The sequence below is a fragment of the Saimiri boliviensis genome, chromosome 11 (genome assembly GCF_048565385.1).
Source record: "Saimiri boliviensis isolate mSaiBol1 chromosome 11, mSaiBol1.pri, whole genome shotgun sequence".
NCBI classification, from domain to species: Eukaryota; Metazoa; Chordata; class Mammalia; order Primates; family Cebidae; genus Saimiri; species Saimiri boliviensis.
Genome location: NC_133459.1, coordinates 34838166 through 34862380, shown reverse-complemented (window position 1 = coordinate 34862380; position 24215 = coordinate 34838166). Strand labels below are relative to the sequence as shown.

General features: G+C 54.5%; 1 protein-coding gene across 2 annotated transcripts in view; it reads left to right on the top strand.

Moving 5' to 3' along the window:
* Positions 1 to 509: 509 nt before the first annotated feature.
* COL8A2 (collagen type VIII alpha 2 chain) overlaps positions 510 to 24215 on the top strand; it is a 32125-nt gene continuing 8419 nt past the window's right edge. The window contains exons 1-2 of one of the 2 annotated variants that reach the window (XM_039473826.2): positions 510 to 668; positions 11294 to 11338. The gene's annotated coding sequence lies outside the window, so the exon portion shown is untranslated. Of the gene's footprint in view, positions 669 to 816; positions 1144 to 11293; positions 11339 to 24215 lie in introns of those variants that run through there. The other variant, XM_003937507.3, reaches the window with a different exon arrangement.

Here is a 24215-nt window from a genome sequence, read left to right as displayed (position 1 = left end):
CCTGCTCCAGAGCCTTCCGTGGCTCCCCATTTCCCAGGGACGAGGTCTGGCCAGCCTCAGCCTGCCCGTCTCTGTGACCCCGGCTCAATGCCCTAAGCCCTGAATGCGCCGACCACGACTGGCCCCTGTGAGTCCTCCGGGCTCAGCCTCCCGAGGTCACGTCTGCAGGCAGCCTTCTGGGGACTCTTCCCTGGGGGGCCACCAGCCCGAGCTGCCCCTTCGAGGCAGGACCGCGCCTGGCCGTCCTTCTCAGCGGCCGCGTCCGTGCCCCCAGGCAGGTGGCCCTCGAGGGCAGGGGCTGCGCGGACTCCCCAGCCGCCAGTCGCGGGTCAGGTGGGCCGGAGGGGTGGGGGAGGGCCGCCCGGGAGCGCGCGTGTGGCGGGGGCGCGGCGTGGGTGTCGGGGAGGGAGGCAGCCGTCCGGGGCCGGGCGGGGCGCGGGCCTTGGCCGTGGCTGTGGAAAGAGGAGGGCGGAGGCCCCGCCCCGCCGCGCCCCTCCCGCCGCCCGCCCACTCCGGCAGCCGCGAGGGGCGGCCGGCAGAGCGACGCGGAACGCCGCCGGCGCGGACCCCGACGCCGCCCGCCCAGCCGCGGACGCCCCTGCCCGGAGCCTGCGCCGCCCGGGCCGCCCTCTAGGGCCGGAAGCGGCGCCCGGCGGCCGCGCCCGCAGGTAAAGGCGAGGTGGCGGGCACCGGGGCTCGGGCTGGGGGGCTCCGAGGGCAGGACCTGGGCTGGGCTTCCCCAGCACCGTGCAGGACCGCAGGGCAGGCGCCTCGGACACTGGGGTGCGGACACGGTGGGGGACTCGGGCCAGGGGGTCGCGCTAGGATGGGGGAGCCCATCCGGTTTCCTGCGCCCATTCTCTCCCCGGCAGGACCCCGGTAAAGACCCCTCCTCCCTTCCTCTCCCAGAAGCAAGGGCTCAGCCTCAGACGGTGCCGGGGTGGAACCCCCGACGATGTGGCTCTGGGCGCGTCACCACCTCCCGGTCTCCCGTCCCACCTGTAAAGTTTGGGGATAACGAAGCCGAAGCCGCCTGCGCAGGGTGGTGGAAGAGAAGAGGGAGTGAGGGGCCTTAGCATCCCCCAGCTCCCACTCCGGCCACCACCTCTCTGCCGTTGCTGATTTGCTGGAGACCTCCCAGTTGTAAGGTTTTTTTGCCTCAGCCCTCAAGTTCTTCCTCTTCTCGGTGCCCTGGCAGTCCCCTCGCCCCAAACTGGAGACGGGTTCCCAGGAATGTCCCTGTCAGGGGCTCAGCAGTCCCCCAGCTCCAGACGGAGACTTGCAGGGGGTGAGGGCTACTGCCTGGCCAAGAGATCCCAGCACAACCTCCCAGTGTCTCTGCCCTGGGTCTGGAGCCATCCTGGCCTCAGGAGTCCTCCAGGTAGAGAAAAGCAATTCAGCCAGAGAGGCCCAGGAACGCTATTGCGATGGGGAAGGGCAGGCTCCTGTGACTTTGCTGGTTGTACGTGTGCGTGCATGTGTGTGTGCCTGTGTGAAACCATGCTGGGTTCCTGACACAGACATGTGGCTGACCTTCTTGGGGTGCCCGAGCAACCAGGAATCCTCCCTCCCGTCTGCTGTCAGCACCTCTTGCTCAGGCTGCCAGCAGAGGCAGAGTCCTCTTAGCAAGGACAGCCTCCCAGCAGCTGTACTAGACATTTTGAAAGGTCTGAGGGCTGTGGAGCTGGATGGCTGGAGGGTCAGACAGCCTGGGTCCCTCTCTGGGGACTGAGCTAAGATTGACTGATCCTTACTGCCCCAAGCCAATGGGGCCTCAGGGCAGGAGTTGGTGATCTCTGGAGAGACACCAAGGTTGGTGGTCTCGGTCAGGGCATAGGTGCCCTCACTGGCCTCCCACTGGACTGGTGAACACCTACAAACCCTTGGACATACAATGACTCCAGATGATAATGAAGAAAAACCACAGACACACTCACCCAGCCACAGACAGCCTTGCACCCTTATGAGAGCCACACACAGTCACACAGTGACCCAAACTTTCATTAGAACCATGCGGACACATGCCTCTACTGAAACATACACCGCCACAAGTCACAGACAGACGAGTTCACACACACCCAAACTCCTACAGACACATGGCAGGCCCCACGTGGCCCAGCCAGACATACTCAGACAGGACAGCACACACACACATACGCTCACACCCAGACACGCTCACCAGGATCTCTTTCTCTGGTTTCACTTTGTCTACCGCAGTGAAAATGAGAATTTCCGCTCTTTGGCTCAGAGGAAAGGGAAAGAAAATATGGAAGTGAATGTGTCTGTTAGCAAGAGGGAGGGGAAAGATACTAAGCAGGGCTGTCAGTCTGAGCCCCCGTACTCCACTGCCTTCTCTGCTTCTGCCTGAGCCCAACTAAAGGACACACAGCCCCAGCTTCCTGGCCCTGCTGGCATCCCAGCCCACTCCAGAACCCTCAGTGGCAGGGATGGGGCGCCTCTTATAGGGAAGTAGGGCCTCAGATGAGCTGGTCCCATTTGTGGCAGGAGGCACTTACAGAGTCGGGGCAGAGGAACGAGAGAGACACAACAGTCTCTCCTGTGGGGTGTAGCTGTGGTCTCACCGTACCTTATGGGGTACCCCAGGAGGGGCACCATGCAAGCCGAAGTACAGATCAGGGAAGGTGGCACCTAAGAGGTGAGCTGGCCAGGGCTTTCAAGGATGATAATTGTGACAGGTGTGGGGGTGGAAAGGCTGAATGGGAGGGTGTTCCCAGCTGACGGCACAGCTCGTGCAGGGGTGTGGAGGGGGAAGCTGCAGGTTCTCTCAGGGACAGTGGGTAATGGGTGTAATGGGCACTGTTGGATCACACTGGGGAGTGGGAGGGACTCATGACTCTTTATTTTTTTATTTTTTTTGAGATGGAGTTTTGCTCTCGTTGCCCAGGCTGGGGTGCAATGGCATGATCTCAGGTCACCACAACCTGCGCCTCCTGGGTTCAAGCGATTCTCCTGCTTCAGCCTCCCTAGTAGCTGGGACTACGATGTGCCACCACGCCTGTCTAATTTTGTATTTTTAGTAGAGACAGGGTTTCTCCATGTTGGCCAGGCTGGTCTTGAACTCCTGACCTCACGTGATCTCACGTCCCCCTCACCCTCCCATCGTGCTAGGATTACAGGTGTGAGCCACCATGCCCGCTAGGGCTCCTGACTTTGAGATCAGATTTGTAAGGACCCTGTCCAGAGAAAGGGTGTCAGCTGCAAATGATACAATCTGGGAATCACTCTGGCTGCTCTGGGGAACAAGGATGAAGGGGGGATCTTTGAGGCAAGGGAGATCACAGAGGAGGCTGGGCAGAGTTTAAGGAGAAAAGTGACAGGGAATGAAGTGGGGAGTTGCAATGGAGATGAGAGGAAGAAGTGGAAAGAAGTAAGCCGGTTGCGGTTGGGGCTGGGAGCCTTGCCCTGGGTGGCTGTGGCCTGTCCCCAGAGGAGGCAGGTCAGGGGAGACATGGGTTTGGCCCTGGGATCTGATAAGTTGAGATGACTGGGAGCTGGCAGCTGAGTATAGCCTTGAAGGCTGGGTGGGTGTGTGAGGCCATGTGTGGGTACATGTGCCCAGGTACCAGCCATGGAAGTCTGGCTCCCAGAAAGACAATTCCAGGCCCACTTTGTTCTGAGGGCATTTCCAGAGTGGGTGGGGTGTGGACAGCAGATCTTGAGTGAGGCAGCATGTGCTATGTGGAGAGGAGCTGGCATTGGGAGTCAGACAGACCTAGCACTTCCCATCTCTGTGCCTCAGTTTCCCCATCTCTCAAATGGGAATGGTGTGCTTGTCTCCAGAGTTGTTTTGCCTGCGGAGAGGTGAGGAGTGGTCCCAGGTCACACGTGTGATGAGTAGCACCTAGATCTTATGATCAGTGTTCATTCTGCCTCTCTGGTTGGGACTGGGGAGGACCTGGCTCTGCTTCCATTCAGATTCTTGGAAAGTTTTGAATTGGAGGCTGACTGTCCCCATGCAGCCTGGATGGGTTGGGATTCCTGGCTCTGGAAGGGGAAGAAGAAGTCACATGTTGGGGTGGCAGAGGGTTAGTGTCTCATGGGGAGAGCCAGGTGGCACCACTGGCCCAGCTCATGGAGGAGTCTCATACAGAGACTCAGAGAGGAACTCACCTGAGGTCACATGGCAGCCAGTGACAGAATCGAAACAGAAGCCAGGACCCCAGGCCCAGGTCCCCTTCCTCACAAAGGCTGCCCTCCCTCAAACGACCTGGGGCAGAGGGAACCTTGTCACTTGAGGTTCTGTGATTTCTATTTTTTTTTTTTTTTAATTTTTTTTGAGATGGAGTCTCGCTTTTGTTGCCCAGGCTGGAGTACAGTGGCGAAATCTTGGTTCACTGCAACCTCCACCCCCAGGTTCAAACGATTCTCCTGCCTCACCCTCCCAAGTGGCTGGGATTATAGGCATCCACCACCACACCGGCTAATTTTTTTGTATATATTTTTTTAATTTTTAATTTTTAATTTAATTTAATTTAATTTTTTTGTATTTTTAATAGAGACAGGGTTTTACTATGTTGGCCAGGCTGGTCTTGCACTCCTGACCTCAGGTGATCCACCCGCCTCAGACTCCCAAAGTGCTGGGATTACAGGCATGAGCCACCTTGCCTGGCCAATAAGAAGGAATTAGGACAGCAACTTTATTTTTATTTCTTTATTTTTTTTGAGACGGAGTCTTGCTCTGTCACCCAGGCTGGAGTGCAGTGGCACGATCTTGGCTCACTGGAACCTCCACCTCCTGGGTTCAAGTGATTCTTTGGCCTCAGCCTCCCCAGTGGCTGGGACTACAGGTACGAGCCACCACGCCTGTCTAATTTTTGTATTTTTAGTAGAGACAGGGTTTCACCACGTTGGTCAGGCTGGTCTTGAACTCCTGACCTCAAGTGATCTGCCCACCTCCACCTCCCAAAAGGAATGGAATCTTAATTATTGTACATTTACAGTGTGCGGGGCATTTTCATAGCACAAGGGGTTTTCTGTGGAGGGGGAAAAGGGGAATAGTAGGCATGAGAAGGTCAGGCCCAGAGACAGCCCAGAACAGTGAGGGCTGGGATGGAATTTTTTTAAAAATTAATTAATTTATTTATTTTTGAAACGGAGTTTCGCTCTTGTTACCCAGGCTGGAGTGCAATGGCGCGATCTCGGCTCACCGCAACCTCCGCCTCCTGGGTTCAGGCAATTCTCCTGCCTCAACCTCCTGAGTAGCTGGGATTACAGGCACGCGCCAACATGCCCAGCTACTTTTTTGTATTTTTAGTAGAAACGGGGTTTCATCATGTTGACCAGGATGGTCTCGATCTCTTGACCTCGTGATCCACCCGCCTCAGCCTCCCAAAGTGCTGGGATTACAGGCTTGAGCCACCGCGCCCGGCCCTTTTTTTCTTTTTTGAGACAGAGTTTCCCTCTTGTTACCCAGGCTGGAGTGCAATGGCGCGATCTCGGCTCACCGCATCCTCCACCTCCTGGGTTCAGGCAATTTTCCTGCCTCAGCCTCCTGAGTACCTGGGACTACAGGCACACGCCACTATGCCCAGCTAATTTTTTGTATTTTTGGTAGAGATGGGGTTTCACCATGTTGATCAGGATGGTCTTGATCTCTTGACCTCGTGATCCACCTGCCTCGGCCTCCCAAAATGTTGGGATTACAGACGTGAGCCACCGCGCCTGGCGGAATTTTCTTTTCTTTTCTCTTTTTTTTGAGATGCAGTCTTGCACTGTCACCTAGGCTGGAGTGCGGTGGTGTGATCTTGGCTCACTGTAACCTCTGCTTCCCAGAATTAAGTGATTCTCTTGCCTCTGCCTCCCCAGTAGCTGACATTATAGGCATGTGCCACCACGCCCAGCTAATTTTTTTATTTTTATTAGAGACAGGGTTTCACCATGTTGGCCAGGCTGGTCTCGAACTCCTGACCTCGTGATCCACCTGCCTCAGCCTCCCAGAGTGTTGGGATTATAGGTGTGAGCCAGTGCACCCAGCCAGGGATGATATTTTCAGTATCTAAGAACCATTGTGGTTCCTAGTGGGTCCTGTGAGGGCAGGAAGCCTCTGTGAGGAAGTGGGGCCTGAGCTAGGTGTCCTGACCTCTGGTCTTAATTCTACCACTGGCTGCTGTGTGACCTCAGGTGAGTTTTCCTCTTAGTCTCTGTAACCCCATCTGTGAGCTGGGCCAGCAGTGACAGCCTGCCTCTCCTTACAGCCTATGGTGAGGAGAAACCTAGATTGTGGGGTAGAGGGGTCACTTCTCTTCTCCTGAAAGATCCCAGGTGGCCAGCTGTTTGGTCACCACACGTGTCCAGTGTCCACAGCCCCCACCACCCGGAAGTTCTTCTTTCTGTCTAGCCTCCTTCTCTCCCACTGTGCTGTCTGCCACCGAGCTCTGCGTGGGTACTCCAGGCCATACTCCCTGACAGGCGACCACGGCTCTGCTCATGGCAAACATTCTTTTCATAGTTCCTGGAGCACAGCAAATCCGGCTGCTTAGCCAGGAATGCAGAGCCCCCTCCTGCAGTGGCAGCAGGGGCTGGATTGGGGGTGGAACCCCTGGGGGTCAGGCAGGAGGGGCTGGGGGGTGCGGAGGACCGACCTCCACCCCAGTACACACCATGCCTCAGCTTGGAGCAGCCGGGAGGCTGTCCTCATCTTTGGACTCACTCAGCTTGGGGCCAAGCTCTGGGACTGTCCTGCCCTGGCTGGCTGGGTGAAATTGGGCAAATGACATTTCTCTGAGCCTCAGTTTCTGATCTGTAAAATGGAGTTTATAATACTAACCTCACAGGGCTGTTGAGAGGTGTCATGGTGATTATATTTATTTATTTATTTTTGTTTTTTATTTTTTTTTTGAGATGGAGTTTCACTCTTGTTGCCCAGGCTGGAGTGCAATGGCGTGATCTTGGCTAACCGCAACCTCTGCCTCTGGGCTTAAGGGATTCTCCTGCCTCAGCCTCCTGAGTAGCTGGGATTACAGGGACCCACCACCACACCTGGCTAATTTTTGTATTATTATTATTATTATTATTATTATTTTTTTTTTGAGACGGAGTTTCGCTCTTGTTACCCAGGCTGGAGTGCAATGGCGCGATCTCGGCTCACCGCAACCTCCGCCTCCTGGGCTCAGGCAATTCTTCTGCCTCAGCCTCCTAAGTAGCTGGGATTACAGGCACGCGCCACCACGCCCAGCTAGTTTTTTGTATTTTTAGTAGAGACGGGGTTTCACTATGTTGACCAGGATGGTCTCGATCTCTCGACCTCGTGATCCACCCGCCTCGGCCTCCCAAAGTGCTGGGATTACAGGCTTGAGCCACCGCGCCCGGCCAATTTTTGTATTTTTTTGTAGAGACAGAGTTTCTTTATGTTGATCAGGCTGGTTTCGAACTTCTGATCTCAGGTGATCCACCCACTTTGGCCTCCCAAAGTGCTGGGATTACAGGTGTGAGCCAGTGCTCTCAGCAGGTGATTATATTTATAATAGGGCATATTTATTTAGCATTCCTATATGCCAAGCACTGCTCTGAGTCCATGACACAAAATTAACTTGTTTAATCCTCACAAATGCTCTGTGAAGCTGGGCTGTGCAGAGCTGGGCTCAGATCCCAGCCCCTTTACTTCCTAGCCTGGTTACCTTGGAGAATGGATGTGACCTCTCTGGGACCTAGTGCTCTTCCTCAGTAAAATGGGACAGCAGTTCCAGCCTTCCAGGGTCACAGGAATCAGTAATGCCTGGAGTTCCCATTTCATTGATGAAGAAGCTGAGGACCGGATGGAGGTCTCGTGCTAATAAGAGCTAGGGCTGAGATAAGGACGCATGCAGCTGGACTGCAGAGAGATCCTCTTAATCCCACATGATTTTTAAAGCAAGCCTTTTAGCCCAGAGCCTGCCCGGTAGTAGGCGCTCAGAAATGGGAACTTCTCCCAGGAACCCCATCTCTGGCAGGAGCCAATTGTTCGCCTCATGGCCATCAGCACCTCAGTCTGGAAAGTTGGAATGGGGAAGCAGGCCTGGGGCCCTGGCTAGCCTCCCTGGAACCCTGCAGCTCTCAGAAGGTGGTAGGGGGCGGGGGTGCAGACTGTCCCACCCACATCTGGTCTGGGATTTAGCCAACAGCGGCAGGCTCTGTGCAAAGGGGAGACATCGCCAGGGGAGGGGCTCCAGGAAGGGATTAGGGCAGGCAGCCGGGGGTGGAGGTTAAGAACAGAGTCCCATTGAAGTCAGCTCAGGCACTGCCCTGGCTTACCCACTCACCCCAGTTTCCTATTTGTAAGACCGAGGGGCCTTGGCCCACTGGAGCGGACTCCTGAGGCCCCGATCGATCGTAGCAGCCCACTCTGCTCCCAGCCTTGCCTGTCCTGATGACATCTAGGTTGAGGCAGCACAGGTGGGGTAGAGCGGAAGTAGGCAGGGCTGGTGGCTGAGGTCTTTAGGGAGCCCAGGTGTACTGAGATTTAGCCACTTGGGGACTGGGCAGAGCTGGGTTCAGATCCCACCTCCTTCACTTCTAGCCCAGTTTCCTTAGAGAATGGATGTGACCTTTCTGGGGCCCAGTGCTCCTCCTCAGTAAAATGGGGCAGCAGTTCCAGCCTTCCAGGGTCACAGGAGTAAATAATGCCAGGAGTGTGTCTAGTGCTACGTCCAGTGCATACAGAGAATTTGGGATGCAGACACTATTAACAGTTAACAGGGGGGAAGGAAATGGGGAGCAGCTTTAGGTAGGACTCACATCTCTGATCCTAATATTCAAGGCATTTCTCAGTCTGACCGTAGCCAGGCCTCCTCACCTCAAATCATCTGTATGGTGGAATGGTGAAGAGCCTGGGCTTTGGAGCCCACAGCCAAGGTTCAAATTCAGGTTCTACTTTTTTTTTTTTTTTTTTTTGAGACGGAGTTTCGCTCTTGTTACCCAGGCTGGAGTGCAATGGCGTGATCTCGGCTCACCGCAACCTCCGCCTCCTGGGTTCAGGCAATTCTCCTGCCTCAACCTCCTGAGTAGCTGGGATTACAGGCACGCGCCACCATGCCCAGCTAATTTTTTGTATTTTTAGTAGAGACGGGGTTTCACCATGTTGACCAGGATGGTCTCGATCTCTTGACCTTGTGATCCACCTGCTTTGGCCTCCCAAAGTTCTGGGATTACAGGCTTGAGCCACCGTGCCCGGCCGGGTTCTACCTTTTTTTAGAGATGGGGAGTCTCACTATGTTTCCCAGGTGGACTTAAACTCCTGAGCTCAAGCAATTCTCCTGCCTTGGCCTCCCAAAGTTCTGGGATTACAGGTGTGAGCCCCCATGCCCAACTCCAGGCTCTACTTTTTATGAGCTGTGTGACATTGGGCCAGTTACTTAACCTCTCTGTCCTTTAGTTTTTGCATCTGTAAAAAGAGAAGATGAAGTATTTTTTTGTCACTGGATTGTTGTGAGGATTAAATGAGATAATTCATGAGGACACTCAGAACTTTGCCTGAGTCACACAGTAGGTACACAATGAGTGTTAGCTGTGATTAGTTAGTTCATGTGTTCGTTTATTTTATTTGGATTCTCTTCATTCCCCTGAATACTATTCAGGGCTTTTACACTCTCACACATGCTGTTCCCTTGGCCCAGGACTGATCACCTCTCCCCACCACCAACCAGTTAAATCCATGTTCATCCTTCAAAGCCCAGAGCCAACATCAGTCATTTCCTCTCCCGGAGTCTCATGGTGCGGGGAGGGGGCTGGGGCCAGAGAAGCTGGGGCTAAGCTAAGCTGGAGGGTCCTTCTACCTGGGCTTTATCATCTAGGCTGTGGCCTCAGAAAGTGGCCTCATGACCCAACTCTGGGGTCATAGTATTCAGAGTGGCAGGATGGAGGCAGGGCTCGGCGGAGTTGGAGAGGAGGCCTCGGAGCTGCTGGCTCCAGCATCTGGCTGCTTGTACAGCTACAGACAGGACTGGATGTCAGAGTTTCCATGGGAGCAGGCAGAGGCAAGCAAGCAGCTGGGGGAGAGAGTGACGCGACCCAGAGGCCTCCCTGCCAGGTGGGCTGGCTGGCTGTCCCCTCCCCATCTACCCCCGGAGTCATGTCTGGGTCTGGACTTTAGCCCCAGATCCTCTGCCTACAGCTACGTGACCTGGACTAGGGCTTTTGATAGATCCTGGCACCACACCTGATTGAGGCAGAAGTGGGGACCCAGCCATCCAGGCCTCAGACCATATCACTTCCCCCACTAAATAACCTTCCATGGCTCCCCATTGCTCTCCAGAGAAATGCAAGCATGACATTCAAATTTCCTCACCACGTTGCCCAGCCTCCCCGTCCCACAGCGCTTCTGGACCTTCCCTGTATCTTACTGCCTGAAATTCCTTTTATCACCTCCTCTGCCTTTCAGACTCCTACTCATCCTTCAGGAGCCAGCTCCAGGGTCCCTTTCTCCACGAAGCCTTCAGGGGAAGCTTAAGGAGGCAGTGTTCCCTACTCTTTGCTCCCCCAGCCCAAAGATCTTTGCCAATTGTGTGATGCCCCCAGCCCTTTGGGGCAGGGCAGGGTAGGGTATGGGGTTGAACCATTTCTGTGGCCCAAGGCCCAGGCTTGGGTCCTCCATGCAGCAGGAGCTTCCCCAGCAGGGATCCTAACCCAAAGTAGGGGCCACCCCAAACCAGAACTGACATATGGGAGGGACTTCTCCAGCATGGGAACCCAGGACACAGAAGGGGCGTCCTCAGCCTGGGCCCTAGGATAGAAGGAACTCCTTCAATCCAGGGCCAGGCACTCCGTGGGCATTGCTAAGTGTGCATTGAATGAATGGAGTCCTGGAGTGTGGGGCAGACACCTTGGTTCCCTCAGGGGAGGAGGGAATCGAGAAGAGAGACTGAGGTTGGGGCCAGGTTTCCAGCAGGGTTTTCTGGTAAGAAGCCCATGGCAGGCACTGGGGTAGCTATGGGTTAGGCAGGAGGCTTCCCAGGCTCCTGATGTCATCGTCTCACTGTTCCTTTTTTTTTTTTTTTTGAGACAGAGTCTTGCCCTGTCTCGAGTGCAGTAGTGTGATCATAGCTTACTGCAGTCTTGAACTCCTGGCCTCAAGCAGTTTTCCTGTCTCAGCCTCCTAAGTAGCTGGGACTATAGGTACGCACCATCGTGCCCAGCTAATTTTTAAAATTTTTAGTGGGGACAGTGTCTCCCTATGTTGCCCAGGCTGGTCTCAAACTCCAGGGCTCAAGCAGTCTTCCCACCTTGGCCTCCCAAAGTGCTGGGATTACAAGCGAGAGTCACCATGCCCAGCCTCACAGTTTCTCTCATTCATCCTCAGGCCCTGCCTCTGCTGGGACCTTCCCAGGCCCCTCCGAACTGAAAGGTAAGCTAGGTTTGGGGGGCAGGGTTTTCCGATATCCCAGGCTGGACGAGGCCTGTGTTCCTTGCTGTCTAACCTCGCTCCCTCCTGCTGCAGTGGAAGCCCCTCCCAGACCCAGGGTATCCTGTGAGCAACCCCTTTTGCAGGTGACCTCAGCTCCCTGCAGCCTGGGCTTTAAAACCCTGGCCCAACTCGGAAGCAGCTTTTTCTCATTTGTGAACTATTTCGCCTGGCTCCTTGGTGGGGCCTTGTTTGCTTGGCCCAGCCTGGGTGCAGTGGCCTGGCTGTGCTCCCGCTGGGCCCCCTCCCTGCCCAGCCCAGCCCCTCCTGCTGCTGCTGCTGCTGCTGCCGCCACCACGCAGGGTAGCCACAGAGGCCCAGGAATCTTGGCAGGCGTGGGGAGGCAGCGGGCGGCGGGTGGCGCTCCGGAAAAGGCTGCAAATGCAAACCAGAAGGTGAGGGATTGGAGGCTGAGGAGGCCCCGCCTGCCACTGCCTGAGGCCTGGGGGTGGCTGGGTCTTCCGGGGCCCTCAGATGTCCAGTTCCCGTCAGAAGCTCAAGGCCTCTGCTGGGAGGCAAACGGTGGCCCCAGCTGAAGCCCAAGCCTCTAGGTGGGGAAGGGCCAGCTGCCTGGCTACCTGCCTGAAGGCACGTGGCTGCCGTGGAGCCTGCCCACTGCCGGACTCTTCTAGTCCGTCTGCCCCTGCCCGGCTGTTCTTACCTTCCCAGACACTTTGTTGTCCCGAGATGCTCCTCCCCAGGGGAGCCTTGGAGAACCTAGATTCAGAGATGGGCAGAGGCCAGGGGCTTGGTCACTTGCAGGAGGGAGGTTTGGTCCAAGCCCGCTCCAGCCCAGAATTGAGGACTCAGGAAGAGCAACAGAGAGAAAGTGGCTTTGTGCTAAGCTGCCTGAGGGCTTGGCCAGACGTGGGAGGTGGGTTTGTCAGAGGTCTGGACCTGGAGCCCTGGGCTACAGGCTTCACTGAGCACATGCCCTGTGCCAGCCTCAGGCAGGAGGGAGGTAGAGGTGGGGAAGAGGTGTTTTCATGCAGGTGGGTGCCCAGGAGGAGTTGTTCTTCCTGAAGGAGGCAGGGAAGGCTGCATGGAAGAGGAGGCATTTGAGCTGGGCCTTAAATGAGGACTAATATGTTTCCATGGAGGAGAAAGGCATAAAGGGCAGCCCAGCAGAGAAGATCAGGCAGGAAAAGGCAGGGCCAGGGAGGCAGTGAGAAGTCTGGGGTGTCTGGATCTTACAGTGTTGTGGGGAGGAGCCCAGGGCTGTAGTTGGCTCCTCTTACTCCCTATATGTGGCCACATTCCCCAGGGGGAGTCCGTGGTCCTCCTCCAGGCTGCAGCAGCCCCACCAACGAGCCTGTGCTTTTTTTTTTTTTTTTTTTTTTTTTTTTTTTGAGACAGAGTTTCGCTCTTGTTACCCAGGCTGGAGTGCAATGGTGCGATCTCAGCTCACCGCAACCTCCGCCTCCTGGGTTCAGGCAATTCTCCTGCCTCAGCCTCCTGAGTAGCTGGGATTACAGGCACGCACCACCATGCCCAGCTAATTTTTAGTATTTTTAGTAGAGACAGGGTTTCACCATGTTGACCAGGATGGTCTCGATCTCTTGACCTCGTGATCCACCCGCCTTGGCCTCCCAAAGTGCTGGGATTACAGGCTTGAGCCACCGCGCCAGGCTGAGCCTGTGTTTTTACCTCTAGCCCACGTCTCTCCCGAGTTCCAGAGTCCCAGGTACACGGCTCCTTGGATGTCCCCCTACCCTGGAAGCCTTCCTCGTCCAGTCATTTGCTCTGATTTCAGCTTGGACCGTCCCACCATCACCTGCCCCCGCGGGCCTGTTAAACTGATTTCTCCTTCAAGCCTCCTTCTAATGCTACGTCTGAAACTGAGGCCACTTGGTCTGGGTGCCTCTCTTGCAGTGGTGTGGGATGCTGGGACTGTTAGTGGAACTCAAGTGTGGACAGGCAGACCAGGTGGGCAGGCAGCAGCACTCCTCTCCTGCCACCAACCTGGGTGAGAAGGTGGCCCCAGGCAGCCCTGCCCTGATCTGGCCACCTCCTTCCACCCTCCAACTCCCAGATTCCAGGTGCCTCTTTGGCGTTGGGGCAGTCCTTATCTGCACAGCAGACAGAGAGCTCAGCTCATGGGACTGGACACCCCCAAGTCCCTTTCCAGACCTCACGGGGCGGCTCAGTCATTGTCCAGGAGGTCAGACCCAGACCTGACATTAACACGAGCAGGTGTGGACTGTCAGTGCTGGCCTTCCCAAGGGTCCCGTCCAGTGACCAACAGCTAGAGATTTACAGAGCCTGAAACCCAGATAGGGACCTAGGCACAGGAAATGGGAGAGGACAGAGGAGGACAAACAGCGACAGAGATGGGGGACAGGTGGGATGGTGATACAGAGGGAGGAAGAGAGAGATACACAGAGAGATTCCTGAGACACACAGGAGACACAGGAAGCGAAGGCCTGGGTTCAGTGACACAGAGCCACGGAGGAAGGGACACAGCGGGCACAGCACACACTCCAGTGGCTCTGAGCTGGCATTGAGCTGGTCCTGGCTCTCTCCTTACCTGCCTGACTCTTAGATGAGTGTGTGCGTCCAAACGTGACCTCAGGGCTTTGCTGGCCTCCCCATCCATCACTCTACCGCCTCCTTCCTAACTGGTCCACCTTCTACTGTGCCTCCTCCTCCAGGAAGCCATGTGAATTGCAGAATAACATGGAATTTATCCTGTTAGTACCAGGAAGCCACTGGAAAATCCAGAGCAGGGGAGAGCCATGGGCAGAACCGTGCCAACGTGTGGCTCTCAGACAGGCAGCGTCAGCATCCCCTGGGAGCTTGTTAGAGAGGCAGATGCTGGGCCCTATCCCACACCTAGTGAAGTGCGAGGGGGCCTCCAAACCTGCATGGTGATAGGCTGTCCCAGTCATCCGGATGCAGCCTAAAGTGTTAGAAGCATTGTGGGAGTCTCTGTAGGCTATGTTGAGGAAATCAGAGAGAAGCTGGGGTTGGGGGACTGCAGGAGAGACTTTTATAATCATCCAGTAGGGAATGTGGCCACTTCATTTACACACTCTTACTTAGCGACAGGGATGTGCCAGGCACTGGGCTGAGTTTTGAGGGAATACAAGGTCTGTATTGGGGTGAGGCTGTGGGAAAGGAGGGGAAGGAACAGAAGTAAGAGAAGTAGAGGAGACAGAGTCCACGGGATAAGGTTGGAAATTTGAGGGGAAAGGAAGAGAGATGTCATGTACAGCTGTGCAGGTTGGTTACTGCACAGGGGCACCCAAGAAAAGTGACAAGTAGGGGTTGAGTTGGCTGAATGAAGGTACACCAATGCATAGAGTTTCCTGTAAGGAAGGAGGTTCAGAAGTGATGTTCACCTTAAAACAAAAATGAACAGCAAAAATGATGCTCAGATTTTTGGCCTTGGCACCTGGGAGTACAGGGCACTTGGGTTGGAGAGAAGCAGGTAATGAGGAGAAGGTAATGACAGCAGTTTGGGTGGGATCTCTGAAGGACAACCAGGAGACATGCTTGGCTGATAGTTGAACACAAGAGTCTGAGGCTCAGTTGGGAAGCTGACGTGGGAGGATCACTTGAGTCCAGGAGTTCTAAAGTTCAAAAGCAGCCAGGGCAACATGGCAAGACCCTGTCTTTCTCTCTCTCTCTCTTTTTTTTTTTTTTTTTTTTTTTTTTTTTTTTATGAGATAGAGTCTCGCTCTGTTGCTCAGGCTAGAGTTCAGTGGTACAGTGTGATCTCAGCTCACTGCAACCTCCACCTCCTGGGTTCAAGCAATTCTCCTGCCTCAGCCTCCTGAGTAGCTGGGACTACAGGTGCATGCCACCATGCTGGGCTAATTTTTGTATTTCTAGTAGAGACAGGGTTTCACCATATTGATCAGGCTGATCTTGAACTCCTGATCTCGTGATACACCCGCCTCAGCCTCCCAAAGTGCTGGGATTACAGGTGTGATCCACTGTGCCTGGCCGAGACCCTGTCTCTTAAAAACTTAAGAAATTAATCTCGTTTGGCGGCTTACACCTGTAGTCCCAGTTACTCGGGAGGCTGAGACAAGAGGATGGCTTGAACCCAGTAATTTGAGGCTGCAGTAAGCTGTAACCACACCACTGCACTCCAGCCTGCGTGACAGAGCAGACTGTCTCAGATAAAAAAAAAGAAAAGAAAAGAAAAAAAAAAAAAAGCCTGAGCCTCAGGGGAGACATCGTAGCTGGAGACAGATGTAGGAGTCCTTGGTGATGGGATTGGCGCTGTGGGAGCTGGTGGGAGCTGGACGCTGCAGAAGAAACATACAGAGAGAAGAGATGAGGCCTGAGCCAGTTCCTTGAGCAAGCCTGGGCTGCAGAGTGGGCAGAGAAGATTCTGAGGAGGAGCTTTCAAACGGAGAAGAGCAGGGTGACAAGGTGGAGGACGCTGAGGTGAGAGGGTGGAGGGGGAGTGAGTGGGGCCTGAGGGTGGAGAGTGTTCTTTCAGGAGGCTTGGCTGAGAAGAGCTGGGGAGTGATGAGGGTGGCTGGGGAGGGTCAGGCCTGTGTGGACATGTGGATGGAGAGGCTGGAGAGCAGGGGACCAGGGCAGTCAATGACAGATGGGGAGAGGCCCCTGAGGAAGAGTTGTGGAAGGGCCTGGACCTTGCTTTTTCTTCTGAGATTCAGGAAAGGAGGCTGGGAAAGGGCTCCTCAATTTTCACCAGCTGGGAGAGTGGTGGAGCAGGTGGGGCTCAGGAACCCTGGAGAAGTCTGGAGCTGCCCAGCTGGGCAGTTGGGGGTGGGTGCCATGCCCAGTGGGTGAGGAGGGTTTCTCTGTTCCCCCCAAGGTCCATAACTCAGTCCTAGTCCTGAGCAGGCTTTGTGGGCCCTGCTCAGTTTCATCTCAGGAGTAGTCAGGGAAAGGTCAAGAAAGCCAGAAAATTGACTTTAGATGTTTATTTTATAGGCCGGGCTCAGTGGCTCATGCCTATAATCCCAGCACTTTGGAGGGCCAAGACAGGTGGATCGCTTGAAGTCAGGAGTTCGAGACTAGCCTGACCAACATGGTGAAACCCTATCTCTATCTAAATACAGAAAAATTAGCCAGATATGGTGGTGCATCCCTGTAAGCTACTCAGGAGGCTGAGGCAGGAGAAATGCTTGAACCCGGGAGGCGGAGGCTACAGTGAGCTAAGATCTCATCACTGTACTCCAGCCTGAGTGGCAGCGAGACTCCATCTCAAAAAAAAAAAAAAAAAAATCATTCTATAAGATCCTGACCTTCGGCAGTAAATAACCTGAGTTTTTGAAGAGATGGGGGAAAGAAGTTGCTTTGCAGCAGGATGAATTGAAGTTAGACTGAATAGAGGACTTCCAGGCCATTGGGCTAGCAAGATAGGGCAGCACACCTGGAGGGACTTGTGGTTTAGATGATCTCAGTTAATCCTTTTTTCTTTTTCTTTTTTTAAGTGAGAGCAAGTTTCTTAAGAAAGTAAAGGAGGTCGGGCGTGGTGGCTCACGTCTATAATCCCAGCACTTTGGGAGGCTGAGGTGGGCAGATCATGAGGTGAAGAGATTGAGATCATTCTGGCCAACATGGTGAAACTCCATCTCTACTAAAAATACAAAAATCAGCTGGGCATGGTGGTGCATCTGTAGTCCTAGCTGCTTGGGAGGCTGAGGCAGGAGAATCTCTTAAACCCAGGAGGTGGAGGTTGCAGTGAGCTGAGATTGCACCTCTGCACTCTAGCCTGGTGACAGAGCGAGACTCTATCTCAAAAAATATATATATAAATATAAAAAGAAAGTAAAGGAATAAAAGAGTGGTTACTTCTTAGGCAGAGCAGCCCCTCAACTAATCCTTTGCAGATGAGGACACTGAGGTCCAGAGGGGTTAGATCACCTGTCCGGAGTCACCCAGCTGGTAAGTAGCTGTGCTCAAATGGGCGTCTAAGGGCTGTCTGGGCCTGGAGGTCTCCGGGCTGGGCCCCTAATAGGGAGGGCCTGAGCCAGAAGTGCTGCTCACCTGTCGTGGTGATTGAGACAGAGCCAGGAGGAGGAGAGGAGAGAGGAGTCAGGATCTAGCAAGAGCCCGAGAGCAAGGCTGGGTGAGCGAGGAGACAGCAGCGCCAGGCGGGTGAGTGAGCGGGCGGCCGGATCCACAGCAATGTCTCCACAACAGGAAGCGTCTCATAACATACCTGTGGTTTGGCCAGGCCCTGGGGCTGCCTGAGTGCCCCCACCGCTTCCTCAGCTGCAGCCGCTCCATCTAGGGTGGATGGGGGCTTGGAGCTGCAGGGGCCTGCGAAGGGCTGTGTTTCATCCACCCACCATCGGTGGGCTGCCTATTGGGGCCTGGGGTCCCAAGGCACCAACTCTCAGGTCCCCCTTTTTTATTGGAGATGGGCTCCCCAATTTCCACCAGCTGGGACAGTGGTGGGGCAGGTGGGGCTCAGGAACCCTGTCTGATTGCTCACCCGTGAAATGCGATGGGAGAGTGGGCAGGTCTTTCAATTCGATGCGACCACCTAGACCCTCTCTGTGGGTCACCCCTAGGACAGGACTCTTTCAGAGACAGGGGACAGCTGGGAAGGGTCACTGCTAGCTGATGTCCCTTCCCCTCTTCCAGCGTTCCTGGGGGCAGGGAAGGGGTTTGCTTTTTGCCAGTTCTGCTGGGGCCCATTTGCTGCTCACCACCCTCACCCTGCCACCATTGATCTGAAGACCCTGGAGCACTCCCCACTCCCAGCCAGTCTCCTTTGCCTCCCTGGGAGGAGGCCCAGGCTGCCACAAAATGCTGACTTGGACGAAATGCTGTTTTATGGGGATTTGCTGAAAAGGGGGGAAATCCCCGTTAAAGACTTGCAGCTGTCCAAACACGGTGTCTACCCGAGGCCGCCACCGGGTCGTCCTCTGAATCAGTGTCTCCTGTGTGCACCCCACCTTGGGCTCCATGCTGCCAGCCCTGCCTTCTTCTTGCCTTCATTTCCCAAGAGTCACCAGAGAGGGTGATGGCTTACCCTGGGTCACACAGCCACTCATGGGCAGAGCCAGGCTAGAGCCTCAGGGCCTGCCCCTGACCCCTGACAGCCCTGCTTGGCCATTGTTCCCCATGGGGAGAGCAAGGAACAAACAGATGAATTGTCCTTCCCTGCACACCTCTAATCCCAGAGCAGATTGTTCTGAGTTGAAGTAGGCCGTGTGAGTGTTCCCCGCTCTTTCCATTCTAGCCCAGATGAGCCCCTTGGACCTGGGGAGTGGACTCCCTGTGCAAATGTGACTATGTATCTGTGCAAAGCTGAGGAAAGGACTGTGTGTGTGTGTCACTGGTGTGCCCTTTAAATTTGATGGTGAATTAAGTTCATCAGACACTGTGGAGCATCACTGTGTGCAAGCCAAGCCCTGTATAGGGCACAGAGACGGGGAGTGTGGCGGAAGGAGAGTTGGAGAACTATGGGGAAAACAAGAGAGATGATGGGGACCCACTGGCATCGGCAGGGCCAAGGGAGGAGTCCAGCCATTTCCCAAGTGTTGGGAGGGCAGAATGTACAGAGGCTAGAGAGCCCCAGGGAGGCCTGGCCTGTGTGCAGGAAGCGGGGGAGGTCATGGGGCAGGGATTGCAGTGAAAAGGAAGCAGGTGGGCAGGGGCTCAGAAGTGCCCAGGCCCCTGTGGCTCTGATGGTGCTGGGGTGGGGGCAAACCATCGTCCCTGGGCTGCCACTTGCACCATTTCAGGGGGCATCATTTCTTTCACAGTCCCTTGAAAAGGCTGCACGCACCCTTCTCACCGCTGTGGGCCACTGGCCACTCCCCAGCCCCACCCAGATGGGTACGGGCCAGCTTCCAGCTCTAAGAGCGAGGGTGAGCCTCCTCTCAAGCCCACAGGTGCTTGGAGTTGGAAAAGAGAGTCCTCTGTTTGCTCTCTCTCTGCTGTTGCTCTCTGGCTTGCTCTCCCTCCATGGCATGACATGGAATGCAGTGGTGCAATCACAGCTCACGGCAGCCTCAAGCCCCCAGGCTCAAGCAATCCTCCCACCTCAGCCTTCCAAGTAGCTGGGACTACAGGTGCACAACCATGCGTGGCTAATTTTTAAATTTTTTTTAGTGGAGATGAGGTCTCACTACATTGCCCAGGCTGGTCTTGAACTCCTGAGCTCAAGCGATTCTCCTCTCTCAGCCTCCCAAAAGTGCTGTGATTACAGGCATGAGCCACCACGCCCAGCTGAGCTCAGGTTCTTAACGGCCTCTCATGGAAATCCCTCAGTCTCCTCATCTGTGGACTAGCACCTCTTGCCCAAGGACACTGTCAGAGTTAAGTCATGTATTGCTGGTGAAGCCTCATGGCAGTGGCTGACACCTGGTCTTTGAGCTGCAGTCCTCACTCAGACCCTCCTCACTCATGGTGACACCTCTTTGGAGTCCTGCCATCAGAACTGACCTCAGCAATAGGAACGCAGTGCAGCATGGAAGGGGCTGGGATGGGACAAGTTCAGGGAGCCAAGAGGGTGGGTCAAGGACGCTTGCTGGAGGACCCCCACTACCAAGGAGGAAGGAAAGGTGGGCAGCTTTCAGGGGTCAGCCTGGGCCCACCTGTTCCTTTGGTGCCCTGCTGTCTGAGCTCCTCAAGGTCCTCTTTGCCCTGAGCACCCTCCCAGCTGTACCTTTGATCACTCCTGACCTCCAGAGGCCAGGGCTGTTCCAGATCCTCTTGTGGTGGTATCATGACCTTAACCATGGCCCAATCAGGTCAGAGCAGCCCCTCCCCTCCCTCAGCTTCCTGCCACACACTCTGCTCCCTCATTCTGTTCCCCCATCCCCCTGCCCACCCGCCAAGCAGAACAGTCTGGTTCTGTGCACCTGTGGGCAGCCCCCCAGCTCGGGCGGCCAGGGCAGGAGGGCCCTGCCCTGCTCAGGAGACAGGGTGGTGTGTTGGTTAGGGGCTGGAACTCAGAACTCAGACTGTCCAGTCCTAGGCTCTCACTCTGGTGCCCTTGGGGAGTGGCCCCCTCGGGCGGTTTCCTCATCACTCTCTCTTCCTCTCTTATTTTATTTTATTTTTTTGAGACAAAGTCTCGTACTGTCGCCCAGGCTGTAGTGCAGTGGCCCAATCTCCACTCACTGGAACCTCTGCCTCCCAGGCTCAAGTGATTCTCCAGCCTCAGCCTCCCAAGTAGCTGGGATCACAGCCACCACAAGCAGCTTATTTTTGTATTTTTAGCAGGGACAAGTTTCACCATGTTGGCCAGGCTGGTCTCCTCTCCTGACCTCCTCATCTCTCTCTCGCTCTCTCTTTTCTTTTCTTTTTCTTTCTTTTTTTCTTTTTCTTTCTTTTTTTTTTTTTTTTTTTGGTGAAACAGGGTCTCACTGCTGCTCAGGCTAGAGTGCAGTGGCACAAACATGGCTTACTGCAGCCTCTACCTTCTGGGCTCAAGTGATCCTCCTGTAGCCGGGACTACAGACCCACAGAATCATGTCGGACTTTTTTTTTTTTTTTTTTGAGACAGAGTCTCTGTTGCCCAGGCTGGAGTGCAGTGGCACGATCTTGGCTCACTGCAACCTCCGACTCCCGAGTTCAAGTGATTTTCCTGCCTCAGCCTCCTGAGTAGCTGGGACTACAGGTGCACACCACGACACCCAGCTAATTTTTTTTGTGTATATATATATATATATATATATATATATATATATATATATTTAAAGATGGGGTTTCACCATGATGGCCAGGCTGGTCTTGAACTCCTGACCTCAGGTGATCCACCCACCTCGGCCTCCCAAAGTGCTAGGGTTACAGGCGTGAGCCACAGCGCCCGGCCAATTTTTTGTTTTTGTTTTTGTTTTGAGACGGAGTTTCACTCTTGTTACCCAGGCTGGAGTGCAATGGCGCGATCTCGGCTCACCGCAACCTCCACCTCCTGGGCTCAGGCAATTCTCCTGCCTCAGCCTCCTGAGTAGCTGGGATTACAGGCACGTGCCACCATGCCCAGCTAATTTTTTGTATCTTTAGTAGAGACGGGGTTTCACCATGTTGACCAGGATGGTCTCGATCTCTTGACCTCGTGATCCACCCGCCTCGGCCTCCCAAAGTGCTGGGATTACAGGCTTGAGCCACCGCGCCCGGCCAATTTTTTGTATTTTTAGTAGAGACGGGGTCTCACAATGTTAGCCAGGATGGTATCGAACTCCTGACCTCGTGATCCGCCCACCTCAGCCTCCCAAAGTGCTGGGATTACAGGCGTGAGCCACCGCGCCCGGCCATTTCTGGGTGGCATCATTTTTAATTTTAATTTTTTGGGTAGGGACAGGGTTTCACTATGTGCACAGACTAATCTCAGACTCCTGGGCTCAAGCAATCTTCCTGCCTCAGCCTCCCAAATTGCTGGGATTACAGGTGCAAATCATGCCCGGCCAGTTTCCTCATCTCTAAAATAGGGATAACATACCTCATAGGCTTGTTTGATGATTACATGTAAAGCATGAGGCCAGTGCCTGGCAAGGTACCCCAGCAGCATTCGGTGGGTTCTGCCATCAATCAGAGCAAGGTGAGGCAGGCATCCTGTGCTGAGGGGAGGCTCTGGGTAAGGCCTCTGCTGACACTTGACTCTTACCATCTGAGCTTCCATTCCTACATCTGTAGAAATGGGGGCAATAATTGCAGAAGCTCCATAGGTTCACTGAAGGGATTGAAGTGAGCTGTGGCCTTTGAGGCCTGGATCACTCCCTGGCACCCAGGGACAGAAGCTTGTTACTATTATGCTGAAGCTCAGGAAGGTAAAGTGACCCATCTGACAGAGTGTGTTGGTGGTAGAGCTGGGATTCGAACCTGAGAGCTGAGAGCTCACAGCTCCAAGGACCTTCTCTGGGGCCCTGCATTCATTCCTGCAAAGCCCCATGTGATCCTGAGCTTGGAGGAGCAGGGAGCTCAAGCCCAGACCCAGCCTGGACTGAGGAAGGCCTTCTCCCCACACCCATCCCCAGATGTGCACAGCCCACCCTCAACCCCCGCTTGCTGCCAGACACAGATGCAGAGATGTCCCCTGAGGGGGTGAGGGGAACCCAGAGCAGGGAGTCAAGGGGAAGTGGAACTTTTCTTGGGTGTGAAAAACATCAAATAGAACCACCTTCAAATAATGGAAGCCCACTCTGAGCCAGGTACAAATCTCTACTTATAGCAGCCCCAAGAAGTAGGTTTTAATCCACTTTATTTTTATTTTATATTTTATTTATTTTGAGACAGAGTCTCAGTTTGTCACCAGGCTGGAGTGCAGTGGCAAGATCTTGGCTCACTGCAACCTCCACCTCCTGGGTTCAAGCGATTCTCCTGACTCAGCCTCACAAGTAGAGTAGCTGGGATTACAGGCGCATGCCGCCATGCCCAGCTAATTTTTGTATTTTTAGTAGAGACAGGGTTTCACCATGTTGGCCAGGCTGGTCTGGAACTCCTGCCCTCAGGTGATCCACCCGCCTCAGCCTCCCAAAGTGCTGGGATGAGCCACCATGGCCGGACTACTTTTTTTTATTTTCTGAGACAGAGTTTTGCTCTTGTCGCCCAGGCTGGAGTGCAGTGACGTGATCTTGGCTCACTGCAATCTCCTACTCCCAGGTTCAAGCTCTTCTGCCTCAGTCTCTGGAGTAGCTGGGATTATAGGCACCTACCACCATGTCCAGCTACTTTTGTATTTTTAGTAGAGATGGGGTTTCACTGTTGGCCAGGCTGGTCCCGAACACCTGACCTCAGGTGATTCACCTGCCTCGACCTCCCAAAGTGCTGGGACCAAAGTGCTGGGATTATAGGCATGAGCCACGGCGCCTGGCCAACCCACTTAAATAAAAATAATATAAAAATAATAATAAAAAGGTGTCTCATGCCTATCATCCCAGCACTTTGGGAGCCCAAGGCAGGTGGAGGCTGAGGCAGGAGAAGAGCTTGAACCTGGGAGGCAGAGGTTGCAGTGAGCTGAGATCTTGCCATTGCACTCCAGCCTGGGTGACAAGAGCGAAACTCCGTCTAAACAAACAAACAGAACAACAACAAAAAAGCAGGTGGGCGTGGTGGCTCACGCCTGTAATCCCAACAGGTTAGGAGGCTGAGGTGGAAGGATCGCTTGAGCCCAGGAGTAGTTCAAAACCAGCCTGGGCAACATGGTGAAACCCTGTCTCTACAAAAATAGAAAAAAATAGCCAAGTATGGTGGTGTGTGCCTATGGCCCCAGCTACTCCGGAGGTTGAGGTTAGAGGATCACTTGAACCTGGGAGGCCGAGACCAGCCTGGGCAACAAAGTGAGACCTCATTTGTACAAGAGAAAAAATTTTTAAATTAGCTGAACATGGTAGTGCACACTTGTAGTTTCAGCTCCTCTGGAGGCTGAGGTGAGAGGATTGCTTGAGCCCAGGAAGTCGAGGCTGCAGTGATCTGTGATTCTGCCACTGCACTCCAGCCTGGGCAACAGAACAACACCCTGTCTTAAAAAACAAAATCAAGCTGGGCGCGGTGGCTCAAGCCTGTAATCCCAGCACTTTGGGAGGCTGAGGCGGGTGGATCACAAGGTCGAGAGATCGAGACCATCCTGGTCAACATGGTGAAACCCCGTCTCTACTAAAGATACAAAAAATTAGCTGGGCATGGTGGCATGTGCCTGTAATCCCAGCTACTCAGGAGGCTGAGGCAGGAGAATTGCCTGAGCCCAGGAGGCGGAGGTTGCGGTGAGCCGAGATCGCGCCATTGCACTCCAGCCTGGGTAACAAGAGCGAAACTCCGTCTCAAAAAAAAAAAAAACAAAAAAAACAAAAAAAACAAAATCAAGGCTGGGCGCGGTGGCTCAAGCCTGTAATCCCAGCACTTTGGGAGGCCGAGGCGGGTGGATCACGAGGTCAAG